Consider the following 6,349-nt stretch of genomic DNA (forward strand, 5'->3'; position numbering starts at 1 on the left):
GGGTCCGGGGCCCTTTGCTAAGGGCTGTCCGGTCCCTGTATGACCGGAGCAGGAGCTGTGTTCGCATTGCCGGCAGTAAGTCAGACCTGTTCCCGGTGCACGTTGGACTCCGCCAGGGCTGCACCTGTCACCGGTTCTGTTCATTGTGTTTATGGACAGAATTTCTAGGCGCAGTCAGGGGCCGGAGGGGGTCCGGTTTGGGGACCACAGGATTTCATCTCTGCTGTTTGCGGACGATGTTGTCCTGTTGGCTTCATCGAGCCAGGACCTGCAGCACTGGGGCGGTTTACAGCCGAGTGTGAAGCAGCTGGGATGAAGATCAGCTCTTCCAAGTCAGAGGCCATGGTTCTCGACCGGAAAAAGGTGGCTTGCCCTCTCCGGGTGGGTGGAGAGTCCTTGCCTCAAGTGGAGGAGTTCAAGTATCTCGGGGTCTTGTTCACGAGTGAGGGAAGGACGGAACGTGAGATTGACAGGCGGATCGGTGCAGCTTCGGCAGTGATGCGGTCGCTGTATCGGACCGTCGTGGTGAAGAGGGAGCCGAGTCGAAAGGCGAAGCTCTCGATTTACCGGTCAGTCTTCGTTCCTACTCTCACCTATGGTCATGAGCTCTGGGTAGTGACCGAAAGGACGAGATCGCGGATACAAGCGCTCGAAATGAGTTTCCTCCGCAGGGTGGCTGGGCGCTCCCTTAGAGATAGGGTGAGGAGCTCAGTCACACGGGAGGAGCTCGGAGTAGAGCCGCTGCTCCTCCACGTCGAGAGGAGCCAGTTGAGGTGGCTCGGGCATCTGTTCCGGATGCCTCCTGGGCGCCTCCCTCGGGAGGTGTTCCGGGCATGTCCCACCGGGAGGAGGCCACGGGGAAGACCCAGGACACGCTGGAGGGACTATGTCTCTCGGCTGGCCTGGGAACGCCTCGGGGTCCCCCCGGAGGAGCTGGAGGACGTGTCTGGGGTGAAGGAAGTCTGGGAGTCCCCGCGACCCGGCCCCGGATAAGCGGGCGAAAATGGATGGATGGATGGATGGCATGATTACATGCAAAAAAAAGTCTATTACGGACATGGTGCATTTTCCACTATTGGCCAGCAGGGGCGCAATGACTCCCAAAAATATTTAAAGGTGCATTATGTCATGGGTCTAATGGACGAGCTGTCGACCTGGGCGGATGTCGGGAAGAGAGCGGTGTGTCGGGGCGGTCGCGAGTCCCCGGAGGTCGCTTGGGGGGGCGGTGCGCGCCCGGGGCGAGGGCCACCATCGCCGCGCGCGGCTTTAATTATTAGTTGTGATTCCGTCCCGCGACTACATCTCCCACAATGCACCATAGTTGTTTCCCGGGAGGTGTTTCATTCTTGTATGAAAAGCGCCGTATAAATCAAGTTTGATTGACGAGAGGTAGCTTCATAGTGACAGAGGAAATCGCTGGCGCTTCCAAGTGCGTCTCTGAGGGTGCGTTTATAAAGCACTCACATAGCAAAAAATATCCGCGGCGGATACGCGGCGGATCCGCCCGGAGATTCGCGTCAAAATAAGCCCGGATGCGCAGCGGGGGCGCGGTTGATCCGCTGCGTATCTCGCGGATCCGCCCAGGACCCGTTTTGGATCCGCTTTCAGAACCGGGTTATCTGCCGCGGATCTGTTTATTGCGTCGTTAGGAGCCTAAATATGCTTCAGATTTAATACTGATCCACTTCCTACTAAATACAAACCAGCAGCATTTGCATTGTAGGCAAGGCAAGTTTATTTGTATAGCAAATTCAAAGTGCTTTACAGAATAAGAAATACATTAAAATCATAATAAAAACAAATCAAAACGTAAATAAACTGTAACTGTACATAAACCTTTTACAGCAAGTATTAAAACTAGGATATAAAGGCTTAAATTTAAAAAACATAAACTTAAACAATTTCAAAGTTGGATCAGTGATATCCTATCACTATCACTAAATCTCATTAGTTAAGAAAAAAAGAAACTTTTTTTTTTTTTTACATTGTAAACAATATTTATTTAAATCATTAATTAGAAATCTTAGGACATGAATAATTATTATTAATGTTATAGGACTTATATAGCCTTCGAGTTAACCAATGCTTCATTCTTAATATGAAAATGACAATTTACAGTTTTTACTAAAAATAGTTCAAGTGAAGCTAAGTTTTTGTTTTTTTTTTAATGGCAAAAAACAAATATAAGCTATATGAGTAAAAGCCTGGACAGATGAGACAGAGTGTAGCCATACCATACTGTTTAAAAAAACTAAAACTTAACTTGTGTTTACCACCACAGTACAATTAGACGGATGGTTGTTCTTATAGAGTGTGCAGTGTGGGAGCTTCAGAGCCTCTGTCTTTAGCTTCAGTCTGAGGCAGAGGTTTTGAGGCAGAGGTGTAGTGAGGCTGGCTCCTCTTCAGTCCTACTGGTGAAGATCCAGTCTGTCAGTGTCCAGCTCTGGACTTCCCCTTTCTCACAGCATCTGACAAGACACCAATGTGTATTAAACACCCCATTACACCTCTTATTCTTGTAAGGAGTAAGAGTTCAGGTTTGTGAAGAACATTGTAAGTCATGACAGTGGCTGTGTGATTTGAATATGAAAGGTAAACACTTGATTGGAGAAATCTATGCACTTACGGAGGGTCAGTCTTTAAAACTCCACCACAGCATGTTTCTGAAAGAAACAATATGCACAACAACAGGTGTGATTATAATGTGCATATGTTTAGTTATGAAAGTTAATAAAAGTAGGATAATACAGTAAACTTACAGAGGGTCTGTCTCTACATTTTTGGAACTTGGCCCAGCAGAGGGAATTCTGTAATACATCAAATAAGAGAAACACAAATATCAGTTTGGATCATTTCAGGCCCCAGTGTTTAATCCAAGTGCAGTATTTACCTCCAGAGGGTCTTTATCATGCTGTTATGTCCATCTTCTTATTAACCATAGTATATTCTGAAACAGAGATGAAAAACATTATTTAACTCATAGGAAATACTTTAGCGCAGTAAAACTGAACTCTTTTGTTTTAGTATAAGCCAGCTGTGAGACATATGAACATGAGACGTATTTCACTGCTGTTAATACACAATACTCTACTACACATTTACTTTTACCACAACATTTAAAAATATAATAATCAATTTATGATGGTGTTCATAGTCAATATCAGTGTAATTTAGATGTGACACATTAGTGTTCATGTCAACATCTCTCACTGAAAGCCTGAAGCACCGTCTCAAGTCCCATAACAGAAAGTTAGAGACAAAGTCAGATCTGACTCCAAACTAAATCTTCACTGTCACAGAAATCATGAAACGTACTGACTTCTGATCAGCGTGCCGGCCTCCTGATGGGGACACTCAGCAGGACAGGGGCTCCTGATGTAATCTGGGGAAAAACAACATAAGTTTTGGTTGGTTAGCTAACGTTAGCTGTTGTTAAAAGTTGTGCTTTTTATTACGTTACGTTATTGTATTATGGTACGTTGCGTTAAATTATTGTATTAAAGGTTGTATGGAGGATTTTTTTTTTGTTTTTTTTGTTTCAAGTTGTCAATGATAGCATTATAGAGGTGCAGTAGCCTTGTAATTATGATGACCAAAAAAAAGAGAATAAAAATTCATCAACTCTGGACGTGGTGGGGCCAGCTAAACATTTGCCAATAGATAACGACACGGCCTCGTTATCTGTTAGCTGACAGGCTATCAATCAAACTCCCTACGTTTCTAGCGTAACTGACCTGCCTGCGCGCCGCCGGTACGTGGTTTACACGTACGCCTGTCACGCAGTCCACAGACGCAAGACGCACAGACGCTGTTTACTCCACCAATGCAACAGTTCTTAGCGGGCTTTTTTTGACCTATACTTCCTCGCAGTTAGCACAAAGTTTGTTGCAATGGCAGACAAGAATCCAGGAGCAGTTAGCCGCAAAAGAAAGTCCGTTTTGAGGTCGCTGAAAGAAAGAAGACAAGGGGAAAAGCAGCGAAGCCAAACTAAGGTGATTCTTGTAGATTCATTCCAGCGATGGCGCGACTGAAGCAGACGCAGGGTCTAAAGACTGACGCATTGGTCGCCAAATTACTCCTGGACAGGTAACTTCTGCTTATTATGAAAACGTACTTTATTTCCAAGAGCTAGTCAAACGTTTTTCAGGACACGAAAGCGATATCCTATGTCTGAAAACGTAATTTTCAAGGCAAAGAAAGAGTCCGCTTGCTGCTGCGCGTGTTGTAGCTAGTTCATTCGCACTGAATCTCCGCGCAACCTTCTCTGCTCCCCTTTCCTACTCCTGTCCCCGCTGCCCGTTCCGCTCTTCCCCCTTCTCCTCACTTCTACGGGCACGGAATCTCCGCGCACCGCTCCCCTCTCCTCTCTCCTCTCTCCTCTCTCCCTGCTCCGCTCTTCTCCCTGCTCCTCACTTCTCGTCCGCGAACGAAATGTCCGCACACCCGCTCCCCCGCTCCTCACTTCTCCGTCTTGCTAACCAACACACACTGTAGTTAGTTGTTTACAAGTCATGTGCAGCGCGCACCAGCTGTAAACAAACCTGTTTCTGGCGTAGTGAGGAGGCGGGAGAAGGCGTTTCTACGTAGGGAGCTGTAGGGGAGGGGGGGGGGTTTCACGCATGCGCAACATTTGAAAAAGGACAAACAGTCGCTGGATTTCTCGTTCCTTGGAAAATCCTCTATACAACCTTTAAGGCACTGACATGATGCACTTTAGTCTCAACTCAACAGTCAACACTCTAGTCTACACAAATAATAATTATCTTTGGTTAAAAACACAACCAGATCAGACACCGGTGTCAGCGTCGCTCCACAGCCGAAGGGAGAGCGCCGAGAGCGGCATCCAGCCAGAACCGAGCCCGTTAGACACGACCAATGATCACGGAGCAGAATTACAATTCTGTGATCGTAAAAATATACAAGAATATAAGTAGCGTTATATAAAAATAGTATTTATGGGGATCTACCTCAAGAGATGGAGTTATCCAGACTCCTGACTTCACATCGTCTTCATCACGTCAGCTGCTTCTGTCGCTAACTTTCCTACTGCACTCGTCAAAACTGATAAAACACACAGAGTCACAGATGTACACACACCACAATATAACGTTAACGTTATGTACATTAATGATGACTAATACAATTAACTTTTAAACTATTACTTACAGTTAAATCCGTGGACAACAGGTGGATGCTGCTTCTTTCTCTCAGGTCCCGATAACGGCTGATGAGTCAGTGGCGCGCCGTCCGCAGCGAATCCGAACCGGTTTAGCCGCGGATCCGCGCATTGATAGAACAAATCATTGTGTCAAAAACAAAGTGTTGTGTTAAAAGTGCGTTCACAGTGCGGATCTAAGATGATTTAACCGCAGATTCTCTCTGTAACAGCAGGCCATCCAAGGGTTAGGGTTAGCAACAGTCAGAAAGCGAATACGGAACAAATACGCAGCGGATCCGCAAAGCGGACGGACTGTGGAGCGGATTTGGCGGAGCGAAAGCGGATCCGCTGCGGATCCTGATGCTAGTAGGGCAGTGCTTGCTGAAGGGGTGTGAGCAGGTATGCCCGGACCAGATACAGACTTTTAAAAATGTCAGTTTGTCAATAAACACCATTGCAGACCGGGTGAAAGAGCGAGCGGGGAATCTTACAGATTCTCGCAGATTACAAACGACGCAAGCAGTTTTCTGTTTTAATAATTAGCCATTGATGAAAGCACAGACACGGCACAGTTGTCCATTTTTGTGCGAGGTGTAAAGGTCGATCTGTCTGTCACCGAGGAGCTGCTCGATATAGTTGTCATGCATGGGACAACAACAGGGAAGGAGATTTTTGAGGCGGTGAAGAAGTCCGTAACTAGCTGTATATCGTGGGAAAGATTGGTGGAGCTGACTACTGATAGCGCAATGTGTGGCGAAAGAAGAGGTTTGACTGGACTGGAAAAAGAGAAAAGGCTACTAGAAAACGGTCCCGCACCTCCGATAACCTATCATTGCATCATCCATCAAGAGGCTCTGTGTGGAAGGGTTCCGGAAATGGGTGATGTTATGGCCACGGTAATGAAAACAGTAAACTTTATTCGTGCGCGTGGCCTAAATCACCGCCAGTTTCAGCACTTTTTACTAGAGATGGGCGGTAAGCATGGAGATGTCCCGTATGACACAGAAGTAAAGTGACTCAGTCAAAGCGCTGCCCTCAGGCCCGACAGCTCATATAGGCAGATAAGGCGCTCGCCAGGGTGCTACATGTGTCTGGGGCGCCATCTTTAGCCTACCTGCCCTAACTGGAATTTGCTTATATATGACAGAACTCGGACTGGCAATCTGTACGGGCCCACGCGCGGTCTTCAGT

At 46.7% G+C, this 6,349-nt stretch overlaps 1 long non-coding RNA gene across 1 annotated transcript; it reads right to left on the bottom strand.

The window, feature by feature from the left end:
• Positions 1-2,759: 2,759 nt before the first annotated feature.
• LOC129411703 (uncharacterized) lies at positions 2,760-3,358 on the bottom strand. The gene is made up of 3 exons (XR_008633416.1): positions 3,320-3,358; positions 2,891-2,947; positions 2,760-2,807 (listed from the first exon to the last, which is right to left on the bottom strand). It is a non-coding gene; the product is annotated as an uncharacterized LOC129411703 (long non-coding RNA).
• Positions 3,359-6,349: the final 2,991 nt, after the last annotated feature.

The sequence above is a fragment of the Boleophthalmus pectinirostris genome, unplaced genomic scaffold, assembly GCF_026225935.1.
Source record: "Boleophthalmus pectinirostris isolate CB_2022bp ecotype Guang Dong unplaced genomic scaffold, ASM2622593v1 HiC_scaffold_6, whole genome shotgun sequence".
Classification (NCBI taxonomy): Eukaryota; Metazoa; Chordata; class Actinopteri; order Gobiiformes; family Gobiidae; genus Boleophthalmus; species Boleophthalmus pectinirostris.